The following is a 23,001-nucleotide window of genomic DNA, read 5'->3' as shown; positions in this document are numbered from 1 at the left end:
ACGGGGAGCAACTGACAGGAGTAACTATGACTCTCTTAAGGTAGCCAAATGGTTCGTCAACAGGCGAAATACATTGGTAAACTGGAGGAACCCCTAGCATGAGTACTGTGAAAGTCATAATTTCGACAAATAATGGCGTATCGCGTCTGGTGAAAGCGGCAGAGGAAAATCGTAGATGTGACTGTGGTTTAACGGGGAGCAACTGACAGGAGTAACTATGACTCTCTTAAGGTAGCCAAATGCCTCGTCAAGTGGCGTATCGCTTCAGGTGAACTGGCCAGAATAAGATTGAAAATGTGACTGTGGTAAAACGGGGAGCAACTGACAGGAGTAAGTATGCCTCTCTTAAGGTAGCCAAATGCCTCGTCAACAGGCGAAATACATTGGTAAACTGGAGGAGCCCCTAGCAGGAGTACTTTGAAAGTCATGATGTCGACAAATAATGGCGTATCGCGTCTGGTGAAAGGGGCAGAGGAAAATGGTATATGTGACTGTGGTTTAACGGAGAGACACTGGCAGGAGTAACTATGACTCTCTTAAGGTAGGCAAACGCCTCGTCAATAGGCGAAATACATCGGCAAAGTCGAAAAGCTCCCGGCAGGAGTACTGTGAAAGTCTTTATGTCAATTGATATTAGCGTATCGCTTCAGGAGAATTGGCCAGAGTAAGCTTGTAGATGTGCCTGTTGTAAAATGGGGAGCAACAGCAAGGGGTAACTATGACTCTCTTAAGGTAACCAAATGCCTCGTCAACAGGCGAAATACATCGGCAAACTCGAGAGCTCCCGGCATTAGTACTGTGGAATTCTTTAGGTTGACCGATAATGGCGTATCGCTTCAGGTGAACTGGCCAGAATAAGATTGAAAATGTGACTGTGGTAAAACGGGGAGCAACTGACAGGAGTAACTATGACTCTGTTAAGGTAGCCAAATGGTTCGTCAACAGGCGAAATACATTGGTAAACTGGAGGAACCCCTAGCAGGAGTACTGTGAAAGTCATAATTTCGACAAATAATGGCGTATCGCGTCTGGTGAAAGCGGCAGAGGAAAATCGTAGATGTGACTGTGGTTTAACGGGGAGCAACTGACAGGAGTAACTATGACTCTCTTAAGGTAGCCAAATGCCTCGTCAAGTGGCGTATCGCTTCAGGTGAACTGGCCAGAATACGATTGAAAATGTGACTGTGGTAAAACGGGGAGCAACTGACAGGAGTAAGTATGACTCTCTTAAGGTAGCCAAATGCCTCGTCAACAGGCGAAATACATTGGTAAACTGGAGGAGCCCCTAGCAGGAGTACTTTGAAAGTCATGATGTCGACAAATAATGGCGTATCGCGTCTGGTGAAAGGGGCAGAGGAAAATGGTATATGTGACTGTGGTTTAACGGAGAGACACTGGCAGGAGTAACTATGACTCTCTTAAGGTAGGCAAACGCCTCGTCAATAGGCGAAATACATCGGCAAAGTCGAAAAGCTCCCGGCAGGAGTACTGTGAAAGTCTTTATGTCAATAGATATTAGCGTATCGCTTCAGGAGAATTGGCCAGAGTAAGCTTGTAGATGTGCCTGTTGTAAAATGGGGAGCAACAGCAAGGGGTAACTATGACTCTCTTAAGGTAACCAAATGCCTCGTCAACAGGCGAAATACATCGGCAAACTCGAGAGCTCCCGGCATTAGTACTGTGAAATTCTTTAGGTTGACCGATAATGGCGTATCGCTTCAGGTGAACTGGCCAGAATAAGATTGAAAATGTGACTGTGGTAAAACGGGGAGCAACTGACAGGAGTAACTATGACTCTCTTAAGGTAGCCAAATGGTTCGTCAACAGGCGAAATACATTGGTAAACTGGAGGAACCCCTAGCATGAGTACTGTGAAAGTCATAATTTCGACAAATAATGGCGTATCGCGTCTGGTGAAAGCGGCAGAGGAAAATCGTAGATGTGACTGTGGTTTAACGGGGAGCAACTGACAGGAGTAACTATGACTCTCTTAAGGTAGCCAAATGCCTCGTCAAGTGGCGTATCGCTTCAGGTGAACTGGCCAGAATAAGATTGAAAATGTGACTGTGGTAAAACGGGGAGCAACTGACAGGAGTAAGTATGACTCTCTTAAGGTAGCCAAATGCCTCGTCAACAGGCGAAATACATTGGTAAACTGGAGGAGCCCCTAGCAGGAGTACTTTGAAAGTCATGATGTCGACAAATAATGGCGTATCGCGTCTGGTGAAAGGGGCAGAGGAAAATGGTATATGTGACTGTGGTTTAACGGAGAGACACTGGCAGGAGTAACTATGACTCTCTTAAGGTAGGCAAACGCCTCGTCAATAGGCGAAATACATCGGCAAAGTCGAAAAGCTCCCGGCAGGAGTACTGTGAAAGTCTTTATGTCAATAGATATTAGCGTATCGCTTCAGGAGAATTGGCCAGAGTAAGCTTGTAGATGTGCCTGTTGTAAAATGGGGAGCAACAGCAAGGGGTAACTATGACTCTCTTAAGGTAACCAAATGCCTCGTCAACAGGCGAAATACATCGGCAAACTCGAGAGCTCCCGGCATTAGTACTGTGAAATTCTTTAGGTTGACCGATAATGGCGTATCGCTTCAGGTGAACTGGCCAGAATAAGATTGAAAATGTGACTGTGGTAAAACGGGGAGCAACTGACAGGAGTAACTATGACTCTCTTAAGGTAGCCAAATGGTTCGTCAACAGGCGAAATACATTGGTAAACTGGAGGAACCCCTAGCATGAGTACTGTGAAAGTCATAATTTCGACAAATAATGGCGTATCGCGTCTGGTGAAAGCGGCAGAGGAAAATCGTAGATGTGACTGTGGTTTAACGGGGAGCAACTGACAGGAGTAACTATGACTCTCTTAAGGTAGCCAAATGCCTCGTCAAGTGGCGTATCGCTTCAGGTGAACTGGCCAGAATAAGATTGAAAATGTGACTGTGGTAAAACGGGGAGCAACTGACAGGAGTAAGTATGACTCTCTTAAGGTAGCCAAATGCCTCGTCAACAGGCGAAATACATTGGTAAACTGGAGGAGCCCCTAGCAGGAGTACTTTGAAAGTCATGATGTCGACAAATAATGGCGTATCGCGTCTGGTGAAAGGGGCAGAGGAAAATGGTATATGTGACTGTGGTTTAACGGAGAGACACTGGCAGGAGTAACTATGACTCTCTTAAGGTAGGCAAACGCCTCGTCAATAGGCGAAATACATCGGCAAAGTCGAAAAGCTCCCGGCAGGAGTACTGTGAAAGTCTTTATGTCAATAGATATTAGCGTATCGCTTCAGGAGAATTGGCCAGAGTAAGCTTGTAGATGTGCCTGTTGTAAAATGGGGAGCAACAGCAAGGGGTAACTATGACTCTCTTAAGGTAACCAAATGCCTCGTCAACAGGCGAAATACATCGGCAAACTCGAGATCTCCCGGCATTAGTACTGTGAAATTCTTTAGGTTGACCGATAATGGCGTATCGCTTCAGGTGAACTGGCCAGAATAAGATTGAAAATGTGACTGTGGTAAAACGGGGAGCAACTGACAGGAGTAACTATGACTCTCTTAAGGTAGCCAAATGGTTCGTCAACAGGCGAAATACATTGGTAAACTGGAGGAACCCCTAGCATGAGTACTGTGAAAGTCATAATTTCGACAAATAATGGCGTATCGCGTCTGGTGAAAGCGGCAGAGGAAAATCGTAGATGTGACTGTGGTTTAACGGGGAGCAACTGACAGGAGTAACTATGACTCTCTTAAGGTAGCCAAATGCCTCGTCAAGTGGCGTATCGCTTCAGGTGAACTGGCCAGAATACGATTGAAAATGTGACTGTGGTAAAACGGGGAGCAACTGACAGGAGTAAGTATGACTCTCTTAAGGTAGCCAAATGCCTCGTCAACAGGCGAAATACATTGGTAAACTGGAGGAGCCCCTAGCAGGAGTACTTTGAAAGTCATGATGTCGACAAATAATGGCGTATCGCGTCTGGTGAAAGGGGCAGAGGAAAATGGTATATGTGACTGTGGTTTAACGGAGAGACACTGGCAGGAGTAACTATGACTCTCTTAAGGTAGCAAACGCCTCGTCAATAGGCGAAATACATCGGCAAAGTCGAAAAGCTCCCGGCAGGAGTACTGTGAAAGTCTTTATGTCAATAGATATTAGCGTATCGCTTCAGGAGAATTGGCCAGAGTAAGCTTGTAGATGTGCCTGTTGTAAAATGGGGAGCAACAGCAAGGGGTAACTATGACTCTCTTAAGGTAACCAAATGCCTCGTCAACAGGCGAAATACATCGGCAAACTCGAGAGCTCCCGGCATTAGTACTGTGAAATTCTTTAGGTTGACCGATAATGGCGTATCGCTTCAGGTGAACTGGCCAGAATAAGATTGAAAATGTGACTGTGGTAAAACGGGGAGCAACTGACAGGAGTAACTATGACTCTCTTAAGGTAGCCAAATGGTTCGTCAACAGGCGAAATACATTGGTAAACTGGAGGAACCCCTCGCATGAGTACTGTGAAAGTCATAATTTCGACAAATAATGGCGTATCGCGTCTGGTGAAAGCGGCAGAGGAAAATCGTAGATGTGACTGTGGTTTAACGGGGAGCAACTGACAGGAGTAACTATGACTCTCTTAAGGTAGCCAAATGCCTCGTCAAGTGGCGTATCGCTTCAGGTGAACTGGCCAGAATAAGATTGAAAATGTGACTGTGGTAAAACGGGGAGCAACTGACAGGAGTAAGTATGACTCTCTTAAGGTAGCCAAATGCCTCGTCAACAGGCGAAATACATTGGTAAACTGGAGGAGCCCCTAGCAGGAGTACTTTGAAAGTCATGATGTCGACAAATAATGGCGTATCGCGTCTGGTGAAAGGGGCGGAGGAAAATGGTATATGTGACTGTGGTTTAACGGAGAGACACTGGCAGGAGTAACTATGACTCTCTTAAGGTAGGCAAACGCCTCGTCAATAGGCGAAATACATCGGCAAAGTCGAAAAGCTCCCGGCAGGAGTACTGTGAAAGTCTTTATGTCAATAGATATTAGCGTATCGCTTCAGGAGAATTGGCCAGAGTAAGCTTGTAGATGTGCCTGTTGTAAAATGGGGAGCAACAGCAAGGGGTAACTATGACTCTCTTAAGGTAACCAAATGCCTCGTCAACAGGCGAAATACATCGGCAAACTCGAGAGCTCCCGGCATTAGTACTGTGAAATTCTTTAGGTTGACCGATAATGGCGTATCGCTTCAGGTGAACTGGCCAGAATAAGATTGAAAATGTGACTGTGGTAAAACGGGGAGCAACTGACAGGAGTAACTATGACTCTCTTAAGGTAGCCAAATGGTTCGTCAACAGGCGAAATACATTGGTAAACTGGAGGAACCCCTAGCATGAGTACTGTGAAAGTCATAATTTCGACAAATAATGGCGTATCGCGTCTGGTGAAAGCGGCAGAGGAAAATCGTAGATGTGACTGTGGTTTAACGGGGAGCAACTGACAGGAGTAACTATGACTCTCTTAAGGTAGCCAAATGCCTCGTCAAGTGGCGTATCGCTTCAGGTGAACTGGCCAGAATAAGATTGAAAATGTGACTGTGGTAAAACGGGGAGCAACTGACAGGAGTAAGTATGACTCTCTTAAGGTAGCCAAATGCCTCGTCAACAGGCGAAATACATTGGTAAACTGGAGGAGCCCCTAGCAGGAGTACTTTGAAAGTCATGATGTCGACAAATAATGGCGTATCGCGTCTGGTGAAAGGGGCAGAGGAAAATGGTATATGTGACTGTGGTTTAACGGAGAGACACTGGCAGGAGTAACTATGACTCTCTTAAGGTAGGCAAACGCCTCGTCAATAGGCGAAATACATCGGCAAAGTCGAAAAGCTCCCGGCAGGAGTACTGTGAAAGTCTTTATGTCAATAGATATTAGCGTATCGCTTCAGGAGAATTGGCCAGAGTAAGCTTGTAGATGTGCCTGTTGTAAAATGGGGAGCAACAGCAAGGGGTAACTATGACTCTCTTAAGGTAACCAAATGCCTCGTCAACAGGCGAAATACATCGGCAAACTCGAGAGCTCCCGGCATTAGTACTGTGAAATTCTTTAGGTTGACCGATAATGGCGTATCGCTTCAGGTGAACTGGCCAGAATAAGATTGAAAATGTGACTGTGGTAAAACGGGGAGCAACTGACAGGAGTAACTATGACTCTCTTAAGGTAGCCAAATGGTTCGTCAACAGGCGAAATACATTGGTAAACTGGAGGAACCCCTAGCATGAGTACTGTGAAAGTCATAATTTCGACAAATAATGGCGTATCGCGTCTGGTGAAAGCGGCAGAGGAAAATCGTAGATGTGACTGTGGTTTAACGGGGAGCAACTGACAGGAGTAACTATGACTCTCTTAAGGTAGCCAAATGCCTCGTCAAGTGGCGTATCGCTTCAGGTGAACTGGCCAGAATAAGATTGAAAATGTGACTGTGGTAAAACGGGGAGCAACTGACAGGAGTAAGTATGCCTCTCTTAAGCGGCGGAAGCGCCGCCGGTGGGAATATGCCAGATGTCAAGATGCCTTCAGGAAGAATCGCGCGCGTTGCGTGCGTGGCCTCCTGGATGGCACCCTGCTCCAGCCGCCGTCGAACATCCCAGGGCTGGTGGACTTCTGGCGCAGCCTCTTCACGACAGAGCCACCTTCCAACGCTGGCTCCATTCCCGATCGGCTTCTCCCGTGCTCGGAGTCTGTTGACTTTGAGCGCCTATGGAGGCCGATCACTGCAGAAGAGGTTGCGGCCGCCTTGCCGCCCAGAGGCTCCGTTGCCGGCCCTGACGGCCTCTCGCCGGTGCAGCTGCGCCGCCTTCCAGCGGAAGTCACCACCAAACTCCTAAACCTTTTCCTGCTTACCCGCAAGCTTCCCCCTTCCCTCCTCCGAGCCAGGACCTCTTTGCTCCCTAAGACAGCCGCCCCAGCATCCCCCGCTGACTTTCGGCCCATCACCGTCTGGGGGAGGCACGACACGAAGTGGCGGCGCTTGAACGACACCTGACGTGGGAGGGCCATCTGCTGCCAACGGCTGCGAAAGTTGGTGAGATGTGGGCGGCGCGCCTGCATGTTTCCTTCGACGGGGCAGCTCTTTCGTCGTCAGCCAGGACATCAGGCCAACACAGCTGGGTCGAGGACACCAGTCGCTTCCTGTCTGGCCGTGACTACGTCGCGTGCATCCGCACGCGCATTAACGCTCTACCATCCAAAGCGCGCAGGAGTCGCGGCCGAGACAGGGAGAAGATGTGTCGCGCAAGATGCAACGCCGTCGAGACCGCGAACCACGTCGTCCAGGGCTGCGGGCTGACCAGCCGAGCCCGGGTGCGACGACACGACGCGGTTGTGAAATACGTCGCGCGCGGGCTGGCTCAACGAGGGTTCGACGTGTCTGTCGAGCCACACCTTCGTACACCAGAGGGAGTCCGCAAGCCCGACGTTGTGGCGTCTAAGGACGGCGTGGTGCATGTCATCGACGCACAAATCGTCGGCGACCATCTTGACACCGACTGGTGTCACCGGCAGAAGGCGGCGAAATACGACGTCCCGTCGGTGCGGCAAGCCGTCGGCGCTCTCCGACCCGCAGCCAGCAGCATACAGTTTAGAACAGTGACCCTGAACTGGAGGGGGACTTGGGCACCTACATCAGCCCGCCAGCTCCTACAACTTGGCTTCCGCAGGCGGGAGATAAGCACCATCAGCACGCGGGTGCTCTGTGGAACGACGTGGATCTTCGGCCTGTTCGAAAATATGACGTCGACCAGGCCGAAGTACAGGGAGGGCGTAGGCTAGTTAGTCGGTTAGTTTTAGGTTAGTTTGCCCCGACTCCCGGGGCTTCAATATCGGGAGCAATTCCGCTCTTTATTCAATTTTGTATGTAACTTGTGATACTGTGTTTAATATTAAGGTAACGGCGGTTACACAACATCGGTAACCGGCGCCCTTGTGAGCTCCTCTCGGGGAGCAAGGCGCAATAGATTAAGAGTGTTATGCATTACCTTGTGTTATTCACTGTATTTGTGAATAAAGACGGCTGTATAGCCAAATGCCTCGTCAACAGGCGAAATACATTGGTAAACTGGAGGAGCCCCTAGCAGGAGTATTTTGAAAGTCATGATGTCGACAAATAATGGCGTATCGCGTCTGGTGAAAGGGGCAGAGGAAAATGGTATATGTGACTGTGGTTTAACGGAGAGACACTGGCAGGAGTAACTATGACTCTCTTAAGGTAGGCAAACGCCTCGTCAATAGGCGAAATACATCGGCAAAGTCGAAAAGCTCCCGGCAGGAGTACTGTGAAAGTCTTTATGACAATAGATATTAGCGTATCGCTTCAGGAGAATTGGCCAGAGTAAGCTTGTAGATGTGCCTGTTGTAAAATGGGGAGCAACAGCAAGGGGTAACTATGACTCTCTTAAGGTAACCAAATGCCTCGTCAACAGGCGAAATACATCGGCAAACTCGAGAGCTCCCGGCATTAGTACTGTGAAATTCTTTAGGTTGACCGATAATGGCGTATCGCTTCAGGTGAACTGGCCAGAATAAGATTGAAAATGTGACTGTGGTAAAACGGGGAGCAACTGACAGGAGTAACTATGACTCTCTTAAGGTAGCCAAATGGTTCGTCAACAGGCGAAATACATTGGTAAACTGGAGGAACCCCTAGCATGAGTACTGTGAAAGTCATAATTTCGACAAATAATGGCGTATCGCGTCTGGTGAAAGCGGCAGAGGAAAATCGTAGATGTGACTGTGGTTTAACGGGGAGCAACTGACAGGAGTAACTATGACTCTCTTAAGGTAGCCAAATGCCTCGTCAAGTGGCGTATCGCTTTGGGTGAACTGGCCAGAATAAGATTGAAAATGTGACTGTGGTAAAACGGGGAGCAACTGACAGGAGTAACTATGACTCTCTTAAGGTAGCCAAATGGTTCGTCAACAGGCGAAATACATTGGTAAACTGGAGGAACCCCTAGCAGGAGTACTGTGAAAGTCATAATTTCGACAAATAATGGCGTATCGCGTCTGGTGAAAGCGGCAGAGGAAAATCGTAGATGTGACTGTGGTTTAATGGGGAGCAACTGACAGGAGTAACTATGACTCTCTTAAGGTAGCCAAACGCCTCGTCAAGTGGCGTATCGCTTCAGGTGAACTGGCCAGAATAAGATTGAAAATGTGACTGTGGTAAAACGGGGAGCAACTGACAGGAGTAAGTATGACTCTCTTAAGGTAGCCAAATGCCTCGTCAACAGGCGAAATACATTGGTAAACTGGAGGAGCCCCTAGCAGGAGTACTTTGAAAGTCATGATGTCGACAAATAATGGCGTATCGCGTCTGGTGAAAGGGGCAGAGGAAAATGGTATATGTGACTGTGGTTTAACGGAGAGACACTGGCAGGAGTAACTATGACTCTCTTAAGGTAGGCAAACGCCTCGTCAATAGGCGAAATACATCGGCAAAGTCGAAAAGCTCCCGGCAGGAGTACTGTGAAAGTCTTTATGTCAATAGATATTAGCGTATCGCTTCAGGAGAATTAGCCAGAGTAAGCTTGTAGATGTGCCTGTTGTAAAATGGGGAGCAACAGCAAGGGGTAACTATGACTCTCTTAAGGTAACCAAATGCCTCGTCAACAGGCGAAATACATCGGCAAACTCGAGAGCTCCCGGCATTAGTACTGTGAAATTCTTTAGGTTGACCGATAATGGCGTATCGCTTCAGGTGAACTGGCCAGAATAAGATTGAAAATGTGACTGTGGTGAAACGGGGAGCAACTGACAGGAGTAACTATGACTCTCTTAAGGTAGCCAAATGGTTCGTCAACAGGCGAAATACATTGGTAAACTGGAGGAACCCCTAGCATGAGTACTGTGAAAGTCATAATTTCGACAAATAATGGCGTATCGCGTCTGGTGAAAGCGGCAGAGGAAAATCGTAGATGTGACTGTGGTTTAACGGGGAGCAACTGACAGGAGTAACTATGACTCTCTTAAGGTAGCCAAATGCCTCGTCAAGTGGCGTATCGCTTTGGGTGAACTGGCCAGAATAAGATTGAAAATGTGACTGTGGTAAAACGGGGAGCAACTGACAGGAGTAACTATGACTCTGTTAAGGTAGCCAAATGGTTCGTCAACAGGCGAAATACATTGGTAAACTGGAGGAACCCCTAGCAGGAGTACTGTGAAAGTCATAATTTCGACAAATAATGGCGTATCGCGTCTGGTGAAAGCGGCAGAGGAAAATCGTAGATGTGACTGTGGTTTAATGGGGAGCAACTGACAGGAGTAACTATGACTCTCTTAAGGTAGCCAAACGCCTCGTCAAGTGGCGTATCGCTTCAGGTGAACTGGCCAGAATAAGATTGAAAATGTGACTGTGGTAAAACGGGGAGCAACTGACAGGAGTAAGTATGACTCTCTTAAGGTAGCCAAATGCCTCGTCAACAGGCGAAATACATTGGTAAACTGGAGGAGCCCCTAGCAGGAGTACTTTGAAAGTCATGATGTCGACAAATAATGGCGTATCGCGTCTGGTGAAAGGGGCAGAGGAAAATGGTATATGCGACTGTGGTTTAACGGAGAGACACTGGCAGGAGTAACTATGACTCTCTTAAGGTAGGCAAACGCCTCGTCAATAGGCGAAATACATCGGCAAAGTCGAAAAGCTCCCGGCAGGAGTACTGTGAAAGTCTTTATGTCAATAGATATTAGCGTATCGCTTCAGGAGAATTAGCCAGAGTAAGCTTGTAGATGTGCCTGTTGTAAAATGGGGAGCAACAGCAAGGGGTAACTATGACTCTCTTAAGGTAACCAAATGCCTCGTCAACAGGCGAAATACATCGGCAAACTCGAGAGCTCCCGGCATTAGTACTGTGAAATTCTTTAGGTTGACCGATAATGGCGTATCGCTTCAGGTGAACTGGCCAGAATAAGATTGAAAATGTGACTGTGGTAAAACGGGGAGCAACTGACAGGAGTAACTATGACTCTCTTAAGGTAGCCAAATGGTTCGTCAACAGGCGAAATACATTGGTAAACTGGAGGAACCCCTAGCATGAGTACTGTGAAAGTCATAATTTCGACAAATAATGGCGTATCGCGTCTGGTGAAAGCGGCAGAGGAAAATCGTAGATGTGACTGTGGTTTAACGGGGAGCAACTGACAGGAGTAACTATGACTCTCTTAAGGTAGCCAAATGCCTCGTCAAGTGGCGTATCGCTTTGGGTGAACTGGCCAGAATAAGATTGAAAATGTGACTGTGGTAAAACGGGGAGCAACTGACAGGAGTAACTATGACTCTGTTAAGGTAGCCAAATGGTTCGTCAACAGGCGAAATACATTGGTAAACTGGAGGAACCCCTAGCAGGAGTACTGTGAAAGTCATAATTTCGACAAATAATGGCGTATCGCGTCTGGTGAAAGCGGCAGAGGAAAATCGTAGATGTGACTGTGGTTTAACGGGGAGCAACTGACAGGAGTAACTATGACTCTCTTAAGGTAGCCAAATGCCTCGTCAAGTGGCGTATCGCTTTGGGTGAACTGGCCAGAATAAGATTGAAAATGTGACTGTGGTAAAACGGGGAGCAACTGACAGGAGTAAGTATGCCTCTCTTAAGGTAGCCAAATGCCTCGTCAACAGGCGAAATACATTGGTAAACTGGAACAGCCCCTAGCAGGAGTACTTTGAAAGTCATGATGTCGACAAATAATGGCGTATCGCGTCTGGTGAAAGGGGCAGAGGAAAATGGTATATGTGACTGTGGTTTAACGGAGAGACACTGGCAGGAGTAACTATGACTCTCTTAAGGTAGGCAAACGCCTCGTCAATAGGCGAAATACATCGGCAAAGTCGAAAAGCTCCCGGCAGGAGTACTGTGAAAGTCTTTATGTCAGTAGATATTAGCGTATCGCTTCAGGAGAATTGGCCAGAGTAAGCTTGTAGATGTGCCTGTTGTAAAATGGGGAGCAACAGCAAGGGGTAACTATGACTCTCTTAAGGTAACCAAATACCTCGTCAACAGGCGAAATACATCGGCAAACTCGAGAGCTCCCGGCATTAGTACTGTGAAATTCTTTAGGTTGACCGATAATGGCGTATCGCTTCAGGTGAACTGGCCAGAATAAGATTGAAAATGTGACTGTGGTAAAACGGGGAGCAACTGACAGGAGTAACTATGACTCTCTTAAGGTAGCCAAATGGTTCGTCAACAGGCGAAATACATTGGTAAACTGGAGGAACCCCTAGCATGAGTACTGTGAAAGTCATAATTTCGACAAATAATGGCGTATCGCGTCTGGTGAAAGCGGCAGAGGAAAATCGTAGATGTGACTGTGGTTTAACGGGGAGCAACTGACAGGAGTAACTATGACTCTCTTAAGGTAGCCAAATGCCTCGTCAAGTGGCGTATCGCTTCAGGTGAACTGGCCAGAATAAGATTGAAAATGTGACTGTGGTAAAACGGGGAGCAACTGACAGGAGTAAGTATGACTCTCTTAAGGTAGCCAAATGCCTCGTCAACAGGCGAAATACATTGGTAAACTGGAGGAGCCCCTAGCAGGAGTACTTTGAAAGTCATGATGTCGACAAATAATGGCGTATCGCGTCTGGTGAAAGGGGCGGAGGAAAATGGTATATGTGACTGTGGTTTAACGGAGAGACACTGGCAGGAGTAACTATGACTCTCTTAAGGTAGGCAAACGCCTCGTCAATAGGCGAAATACATCGGCAAAGTCGAAAAGCTCCCGGCAGGAGTACTGTGAAAGTCTTTATGTCAATAGATATTAGCGTATCGCTTCAGGAGAATTGGCCAGAGTAAGCTTGTAGATGTGCCTGTTGTAAAATGGGGAGCAACAGCAAGGGGTAACTATGACTCTCTTAAGGTAACCAAATGCCTCGTCAACAGGCGAAATACATCGGCAAACTCGAGAGCTCCCGGCATTAGTACTGTGAAATTCTTTAGGTTGACCGATAATGGCGTATCGCTTCAGGTGAACTGGCCAGAATAAGATTGAAAATGTGACTGTGGTAAAACGGGGAGCAACTGACAGGAGTAACTATGACTCTCTTAAGGTAGCCAAATGGTTCGTCAACAGGCGAAATACATTGGTAAACTGGAGGAACCCCTAGCATGAGTACTGTGAAAGTCATAATTTCGACAAATAATGGCGTATCGCGTCTGGTGAAAGCGGCAGAGGAAAATCGTAGATGTGACTGTGGTTTAACGGGGAGCAACTGACAGGAGTAACTATGACTCTCTTAAGGTAGCCAAATGCCTCGTCAAGTGGCGTATCGCTTCAGGTGAACTGGCCAGAATAAGATTGAAAATGTGACTGTGGTAAAACGGGGAGCAACTGACAGGAGTAAGTATGACTCTCTTAAGGTAGCCAAATGCCTCGTCAACAGGCGAAATACATTGGTAAACTGGAGGAGCCCCTAGCAGGAGTACTTTGAAAGTCATGATGTCGACAAATAATGGCGTATCGCGTCTGGTGAAAGGGGCAGAGGAAAATGGTATATGTGACTGTGGTTTAACGGAGAGACACTGGCAGGAGTAACTATGACTCTCTTAAGGTAGGCAAACGCCTCGTCAATAGGCGAAATACATCGGCAAAGTCGAAAAGCTCCCGGCAGGAGTACTGTGAAAGTCTTTATGTCAATAGATATTAGCGTATCGCTTCAGGAGAATTGGCCAGAGTAAGCTTGTAGATGTGCCTGTTGTAAAATGGGGAGCAACAGCAAGGGGTAACTATGACTCTCTTAAGGTAACCAAATGCCTCGTCAACAGGCGAAATACATCGGCAAACTCGAGAGCTCCCGGCATTAGTACTGTGAAATTCTTTAGGTTGACCGATAATGGCGTATCGCTTCAGGTGAACTGGCCAGAATAAGATTGAAAATGTGACTGTGGTAAAACGGGGAGCAACTGACAGGAGTAACTATGACTCTCTTAAGGTAGCCAAATGGTTCGTCAACAGGCGAAATACATTGGTAAACTGGAGGAACCCCTAGCATGAGTACTGTGAAAGTCATAATTTCGACAAATAATGGCGTATCGCGTCTGGTGAAAGCGGCAGAGGAAAATCGTAGATGTGACTGTGGTTTAACGGGGAGCAACTGACAGGAGTAACTATGACTCTCTTAAGGTAGCCAAATGCCTCGTCAAGTGGCGTATCGCTTCAGGTGAACTGGCCAGAATAAGATTGAAAATGTGACTGTGGTAAAACGGGGAGCAACTGACAGGAGTAAGTATGCCTCTCTTAAGCGGCGGAAGCGCCGCCGGTGGGAATATGCCAGATGTCAAGATGCCTTCAGGAAGAATCGCGCGCGTTGCGTGCGTGGCCTCCTGGATGGCACCCTGCTCCAGCCGCCGTCGAACATCCCAGGGCTGGTGGACTTCTGGCGCAGCCTCTTCACGACAGAGCCACCTTCCAACGCTGGCTCCATTCCCGATCGGCTTCTCCCGTGCTCGGAGTCTGTTGACTTTGAGCGCCTATGGAGGCCGATCACTGCAGAAGAGGTTGCGGCCGCCTTGCCGCCCAGAGGCTCCGTTGCCGGCCCTGACGGCCTCTCGCCGGTGCAGCTGCGCCGCCTTCCAGCGGAAGTCACCACCAAACTCCTAAACCTTTTCCTGCTTACCCGCAAGCTTCCCCCTTCCCTCCTCCGAGCCAGGACCTCTTTGCTCCCTAAGACAGCCGCCCCAGCATCCCCCGCTGACTTTCGGCCCATCACCGTCTGGGGGAGGCACGACACGAAGTGGCGGCGCTTGAACGACACCTGACGTGGGAGGGCCATCTGCTGCCAACGGCTGCGAAAGTTGGTGAGATGTGGGCGGCGCGCCTGCATGTTTCCTTCGACGGGGCAGCTCTTTCGTCGTCAGCCAGGACATCAGGCCAACACAGCTGGGTCGAGGACACCAGTCGCTTCCTGTCTGGCCGTGACTACGTCGCGTGCATCCGCACGCGCATTAACGCTCTACCATCCAAAGCGCGCAGGAGTCGCGGCCGAGACAGGGAGAAGATGTGTCGCGCAAGATGCAACGCCGTCGAGACCGCGAACCACGTCGTCCAGGGCTGCGGGCTGACCAGCCGAGCCCGGGTGCGACGACACGACGCGGTTGTGAAATACGTCGCGCGCGGGCTGGCTCAACGAGGGTTCGACGTGTCTGTCGAGCCACACCTTCGTACACCAGAGGGAGTCCGCAAGCCCGACGTTGTGGCGTCTAAGGACGGCGTGGTGCATGTCATCGACGCACAAATCGTCGGCGACCATCTTGACACCGACTGGTGTCACCGGCAGAAGGCGGCGAAATACGACGTCCCGTCGGTGCGGCAAGCCGTCGGCGCTCTCCGACCCGCAGCCAGCAGCATACAGTTTAGAACAGTGACCCTGAACTGGAGGGGGACTTGGGCACCTACATCAGCCCGCCAGCTCCTACAACTTGGCTTCCGCAGGCGGGAGATAAGCACCATCAGCACGCGGGTGCTCTGTGGAACGACGTGGATCTTCGGCCTGTTCGAAAATATGACGTCGACCAGGCCGAAGTACAGGGAGGGCGTAGGCTAGTTAGTCGGTTAGTTTTAGGTTAGTTTGCCCCGACTCCCGGGGCTTCAATATCGGGAGCAATTCCGCTCTTTATTCAATTTTGTATGTAACTTGTGATACTGTGTTTAATATTAAGGTAACGGCGGTTACACAACATCGGTAACCGGCGCCCTTGTGAGCTCCTCTCGGGGAGCAAGGCGCAATAGATTAAGAGTGTTATGCATTACCTTGTGTTATTCACTGTATTTGTGAATAAAGACGGCTGTATAGCCAAATGCCTCGTCAACAGGCGAAATACATTGGTAAACTGGAGGAGCCCCTAGCAGGAGTATTTTGAAAGTCATGATGTCGACAAATAATGGCGTATCGCGTCTGGTGAAAGGGGCAGAGGAAAATGGTATATGTGACTGTGGTTTAACGGAGAGACACTGGCAGGAGTAACTATGACTCTCTTAAGGTAGGCAAACGCCTCGTCAATAGGCGAAATACATCGGCAAAGTCGAAAAGCTCCCGGCAGGAGTACTGTGAAAGTCTTTATGACAATAGATATTAGCGTATCGCTTCAGGAGAATTGGCCAGAGTAAGCTTGTAGATGTGCCTGTTGTAAAATGGGGAGCAACAGCAAGGGGTAACTATGACTCTCTTAAGGTAACCAAATGCCTCGTCAACAGGCGAAATACATCGGCAAACTCGAGAGCTCCCGGCATTAGTACTGTGAAATTCTTTAGGTTGACCGATAATGGCGTATCGCTTCAGGTGAACTGGCCAGAATAAGATTGAAAATGTGACTGTGGTAAAACGGGGAGCAACTGACAGGAGTAACTATGACTCTCTTAAGGTAGCCAAATGGTTCGTCAACAGGCGAAATACATTGGTAAACTGGAGGAACCCCTAGCATGAGTACTGTGAAAGTCATAATTTCGACAAATAATGGCGTATCGCGTCTGGTGAAAGCGGCAGAGGAAAATCGTAGATGTGACTGTGGTTTAACGGGGAGCAACTGACAGGAGTAACTATGACTCTCTTAAGGTAGCCAAATGCCTCGTCAAGTGGCGTATCGCTTTGGGTGAACTGGCCAGAATAAGATTGAAAATGTGACTGTGGTAAAACGGGGAGCAACTGACAGGAGTAACTATGACTCTCTTAAGGTAGCCAAATGGTTCGTCAACAGGCGAAATACATTGGTAAACTGGAGGAACCCCTAGCAGGAGTACTGTGAAAGTCATAATTTCGACAAATAATGGCGTATCGCGTCTGGTGAAAGCGGCAGAGGAAAATCGTAGATGTGACTGTGGTTTAATGGGGAGCAACTGACAGGAGTAACTATGACTCTCTTAAGGTAGCCAAACGCCTCGTCAAGTGGCGTATCGCTTCAGGTGAACTGGCCAGAATAAGATTGAAAATGTGACTGTGGTAAAACGGGGAGCAACTGACAGGAGTAAGTATGACTCTCTTAAGGTAGCCAAATGCCTCGTCAACAGGCGAAATACATTGGTAAACTGGAGGAGCCCCTAGCAGGAGTACTTTGAAAGTCATGATGTCGACAAATAATGGCGTATCGCGTCTGGTGAAAGGGGCAGAGGAAAATGGTATATGTGACTGTGGTTTAACGGAGAGACACTGGCAGGAGTAACTATGACTCTCTTAAGGTAGGCAAACGCCTCGTCAATAGGCGAAATACATCGGCAAAGTCGAAAAGCTCCCGGCAGGAGTACTGTGAAAGTCTTTATGTCAATAGATATTAGCGTATCGCTTCAGGAGAATTAGCCAGAGTAAGCTTGTAGATGTGCCTGTTGTAAAATGGGGAGCAACAGCAAGGGGTAACTATGACTCTCTTAAGGTAACCAAATGCCTCGTCAACAGGCGAAATACATCGGCAAACTCGAGAGCTCCCGGCATTAGTACTGTGAAATTCTTTAGGTTGACCGATAATGGCGTATCGCTTCAGGTGAACTGGCCAGAATAAGATTGAAAATGTGACTGTGGTGAAACGGGGAGCAACTGACAGGAGTAACTATGACTCTCTTAAGGTAGCCAAATGGTTCGTCAACAGGCGAAATACATTGGTAAACTGGAGGAACCCCTAGCATGAGTACTGTGAAAGTCATAATTTCGACAAATAATGGCGTATCGCGTCTGGTGAAAGCGGCAGAGGAAAATCGTAGATGTGACTGTGGTTTAACGGGGAGCAACTGACAGGAGTAACTATGACTCTCTTAAGGTAGCCAAATGCCTCGTCAAGTGGCGTATCGCTTTGGGTGAACTGGCCAGAATAAGATTGAAAATGTGACTGTGGTAAAACGGGGAGCAACTGACAGGAGTAACTATGACTCTGTTAAGGTAGCCAAATGGTTCGTCAACAGGCGAAATACATTGGTAAACTGGAGGAACCCCTAGCAGGAGTACTGTGAAAGTCATAATTTCGACAAATAATGGCGTATCGCGTCTGGTGAAAGCGGCAGAGGAAAATCGTAGATGTGACTGTGGTTTAATGGGGAGCAACTGACAGGAGTAACTATGACTCTCTTAAGGTAGCCAAACGCCTCGTCAAGTGGCGTATCGCTTCAGGTGAACTGGCCAGAATAAGATTGAAAATGTGACTGTGGTAAAACGGGGAGCAACTGACAGGAGTAAGTATGACTCTCTTAAGGTAGCCAAATGCCTCGTCAACAGGCGAAATACATTGGTAAACTGGAGGAGCCCCTAGCAGGAGTACTTTGAAAGTCATGATGTCGACAAATAATGGCGTATCGCGTCTGGTGAAAGGGGCAGAGGAAAATGGTATATGCGACTGTGGTTTAACGGAGAGACACTGGCAGGAGTAACTATGACTCTCTTAAGGTAGGCAAACGCCTCGTCAATAGGCGAAATACATCGGCAAAGTCGAAAAGCTCCCGGCAGGAGTACTGTGAAAGTCTTTATGTCAATAGATATTAGCGTATCGCTTCAGGAGAATTAGCCAGAGTAAGCTTGTAGATGTGCCTGTTGTAAAATGGGGAGCAACAGCAAGGGGTAACTATGACTCTCTTAAGGTAACCAAATGCCTCGTCAACAGGCGAAATACATCGGCAAACTCGAGAGCTCCCGGCATTAGTACTGTGAAATTCTTTAGGTTGACCGATAATGGCGTATCGCTTCAGGTGAACTGGCCAGAATAAGATTGAAAATGTGACTGTGGTAAAACGGGGAGCAACTGACAGGAGTAACTATGACTCTCTTAAGGTAGCCAAATGGTTCGTCAACAGGCGAAATACATTGGTAAACTGGAGGAACCCCTAGCATGAGTACTGTGAAAGTCATAATTTCGACAAATAATGGCGTATCGCGTCTGGTGAAAGCGGCAGAGGAAAATCGTAGATGTGACTGTGGTTTAACGGGGAGCAACTGACAGGAGTAACTATGACTCTCTTAAGGTAGCCAAATGCCTCGTCAAGTGGCGTATCGCTTTGGGTGAACTGGCCAGAATAAGATTGAAAATGTGACTGTGGTAAAACGGGGAGCAACTGACAGGAGTAACTATGACTCTGTTAAGGTAGCCAAATGGTTCGTCAACAGGCGAAATACATTGGTAAACTGGAGGAACCCCTAGCAGGAGTACTGTGAAAGTCATAATTTCGACAAATAATGGCGTATCGCGTCTGGTGAAAGCGGCAGAGGAAAATCGTAGATGTGACTGTGGTTTAACGGGGAGCAACTGACAGGAGTAACTATGACTCTCTTAAGGTAGCCAAATGCCTCGTCAAGTGGCGTATCGCTTTGGGTGAACTGGCCAGAATAAGATTGAAAATGTGACTGTGGTAAAACGGGGAGCAACTGACAGGAGTAAGTATGCCTCTCTTAAGGTAGCCAAATGCCTCGTCAACAGGCGAAATACATTGGTAAACTGGAACAGCCCCTAGCAGGAGTACTTTGAAAGTCATGATGTCGACAAATAATGGCGTATCGCGTCTGGTGAAAGGGGCAGAGGAAAATGGTATATGTGACTGTGGTTTAACGGAGAGACACTGGCAGGAGTAACTATGACTCTCTTAAGGTAGGCAAACGCCTCGTCAATAGGCGAAATACATCGGCAAAGTCGAAAAGCTCCCGGCAGGAGTACTGTGAAAGTCTTTATGTCAGTAGATATTAGCGTATCGCTTCAGGAGAATTGGCCAGAGTAAGCTTGTAGATGTGCCTGTTGTAAAATGGGGAGCAACAGCAAGGGGTAACTATGACTCTCTTAAGGTAACCAAATACCTCGTCAACAGGCGAAATACATCGGCAAACTCGAGAGCTCCCGGCATTAGTACTGTGAAATTCTTTAGGTTGACCGATAATGGCGTATCGCTTCAGGTGAACTGGCCAGAATAAGATTGAAAATGTGACTGTGGTAAAACGGGGAGCAACTGACAGGAGTAACTATGACTCTCTTAAGGTAGCCAAATGGTTCGTCAACAGGCGAAATACATTGGTAAACTGGAGGAACCCCTAGCATGAGTACTGTGAAAGTCATAATTTCGACAAATAATGGCGTATCGCGTCTGGTGAAAGCGGCAGAGGAAAATCGTAGATGTGACTGTGGTTTAACGGGGAGCAACTGACAGGAGTAACTATGACTCTCTTAAGGTAGCCAAATGCCTCGTCAAGTGGCGTATCGCTTCAGGTGAACTGGCCAGAATAAGATTGAAAATGTGACTGTGGTAAAACGGGGAGCAACTGACAGGAGTAAGTATGACTCTCTTAAGGTAGCCAAATGCCTCGTCAACAGGCGAAATACATTGGTAAACTGGAGGAGCCCCTAGCAGGAGTACTTTGAAAGTCATGATGTCGACAAATAATGGCGTATCGCGTCTGGTGAAAGGGGCAGAGGAAAATGGTATATGTGACTGTGGTTTAACGGAGAGACACTGGCAGGAGTAACTATGACTCTCTTAAGGTAGGCAAACGCCTCGTCAATAGGCGAATTACATCGGCAAAGTCGAAAAGCTCCCGGCAGGAGTACTGTGAAAGTCTTTATGTCAATAGATATTAGCGTATCGCTTCAGGAGAATTGGCCAGAGTAAGCTTGTAGATGTGCCTGTTGTAAAATGGGGAGCAACAGCAAGGGGTAACTATGACTCTCTTAAGGTAACCAAATGCCTCGTCAACAGGCGAAATACATCGGAAAACTCGAGAGCTCCCGGCATTAGTACTGTGAAATTCTTTAGGTTGACCGATAATGGCGTATCGCTTCAGGTGAACTGGCCAGAATAAGATTGAAAATGTGACTGTGGTAAAACGGGGAGCAACTGACAGGAGTAACTATGACTCTCTTAAGGTAGCCAAATGGTTCGTCAACAGGCGAAATACATTGGTAAACTGGAGGAACCCCTAGCATGAGTACTGTGAAAGTCATAATTTCGACAAATAATGGCGTATCGCGTCTGGTGAAAGCGGCAGAGGAAAATCGTAGATGTGACTGTGGTTTAACGGGGAGCAACTGACAGGAGTAACTATGACTCTCTTAAGGTAGCCAAATGCCTCGTCAAGTGGCGTATCGCTTTGGGTGAACTGGCCAGAATAAGATTGAAAATGTGACTGTGGTAAAACGGGGAGCAACTGACAGGAGTAACTATGACTCTCTTAAGGTAGCCAAATGGTTCGTCAACAGGCGAAATACATTGGTAAACTGGAGGAACCCCTAGCATGAGTACTGTGAAAGTCATAATTTCGACAAATAATGGCGTATCGCGTCTGGTGAAAGCGGCAGAGGAAAATCGTAGATGTGACTGTGGTTTAACGGGGAGCAACTGACAGGAGTAACTATGACTCTCTTAAGGTAGCCAAATGCCTCGTCAAGTGGCGTATCGCTTTGGGTGAACTGGCCAGAATAAGATTGAAAATGTGACTGTGGTAAAACGGGGAGCAACTGACAGGAGTAACTATGACTCTGTTAAGGTAGCCAAATGGTTCGTCAACAGGCGAAATACATTGGTAAACTGGAGGAACCCCTAGCAGGAGTACTGTGAAAGTCATAATTTCGACAAATAATGGCGTATCGCGTCTGGTGAAAGCGGCAGAGGAAAATCGTAGATGTGACTGTGGTTTAACGGGGAGCAACTGACAGGAGTAACTATGACTCTCTTAAGGTAGCCAAATGCCTCGTCAAGTGGCGTATCGCTTTGGGTGAACTGGCCAGAATAAGATTGAAAATGTGACTGTGGTAAAACGGGGAGCAACTGACAGGAGTAAGTATGCCTCTCTTAAGGTAGCCAAATGCCTCGTCAACAGGCGAAATACATTGGTAAACTGGAACAGCCCCTAGCAGGAGTACTTTGAAAGTCATGATGTCGACAAATAATGGCGTATCGCGTCTGGTGAAAGGGGCAGAGGAAAATGGTATATGTGACTGTGGTTTAACGGAGAGACACTGGCAGGAGTAACTATGACTCTCTTAAGGTAGGCAAACGCCTCGTCAATAGGCGAAATACATCGGCAAAGTCGAAAAGCTCCCGGCAGGAGTACTGTGAAAGTCTTTATGTCAATAGATATTAGCGTATCGCTTCAGGAGAATTGGCCAGAGTAAGCTTGTAGATGTGCCTGTTGTAAAATGGGGAGCAACAGCAAGGGGTAACTATGACTCTCTTAAGGTAACCAAATACCTCGTCAACAGGCGAAATACATCGGCAAACTCGAGAGCTCCCGGCATTAGTACTGTGAAATTCTTTAGGTTGACCGATAATGGCGTATCGCTTCAGGTGAACTGGCCAGAATAAGATTGAAAATGTGACTGTGGTAAAACGGGGAGCAACTGACAGGAGTAACTATGACTCTCTTAAGGTAGCCAAATGGTTCGTCAACAGGCGAAATACATTGGTAAACTGGAGGAACCCCTAGCATGAGTACTGTGAAAGTCATAATTTCGACAAATAATGGCGTATCGCGTCTGGTGAAAGCGGCAGAGGAAAATCGTAGATGTGACTGTGGTTTAACGGGGAGCAACTGACAGGAGTAACTATGACTCTCTTAAGGTAGCCAAATGCCTCGTCAAGTGGCGTATCGCTTCAGGTGAACTGGCCAGAATAAGATTGAAAATGTGACTGTGGTAAAACGGGGAGCAACTGACAGGAGTAAGTATGACTCTCTTAAGGTAGCCAAATGCCTCGTCAACAGGCGAAATACATTGGTAAACTGGAGGAGCCCCTAGCAGGAGTACTTTGAAAGTCATGATGTCGACAAATAATGGCGTATCGCGTCTGGTGAAAGGGGCAGAGGAAAATGGTATATGTGACTGTGGTTTAACGGAGAGACACTGGCAGGAGTAACTATGACTCTCTTAAGGTAGGCAAACGCCTCGTCAATAGGCGAATTACATCGGCAAAGTCGAAAAGCTCCCGGCAGGAGTACTGTGAAAGTCTTTATGTCAATAGATATTAGCGTATCGCTTCAGGAGAATTGGCCAGAGTAAGCTT

Source organism: Schistocerca americana, chromosome X (genome assembly GCF_021461395.2).
Source record: "Schistocerca americana isolate TAMUIC-IGC-003095 chromosome X, iqSchAmer2.1, whole genome shotgun sequence".
Lineage (NCBI taxonomy): Eukaryota > Metazoa > Arthropoda > Insecta > Orthoptera > Acrididae > Schistocerca > Schistocerca americana.
This window is presented reverse-complemented; position numbering follows the sequence as displayed.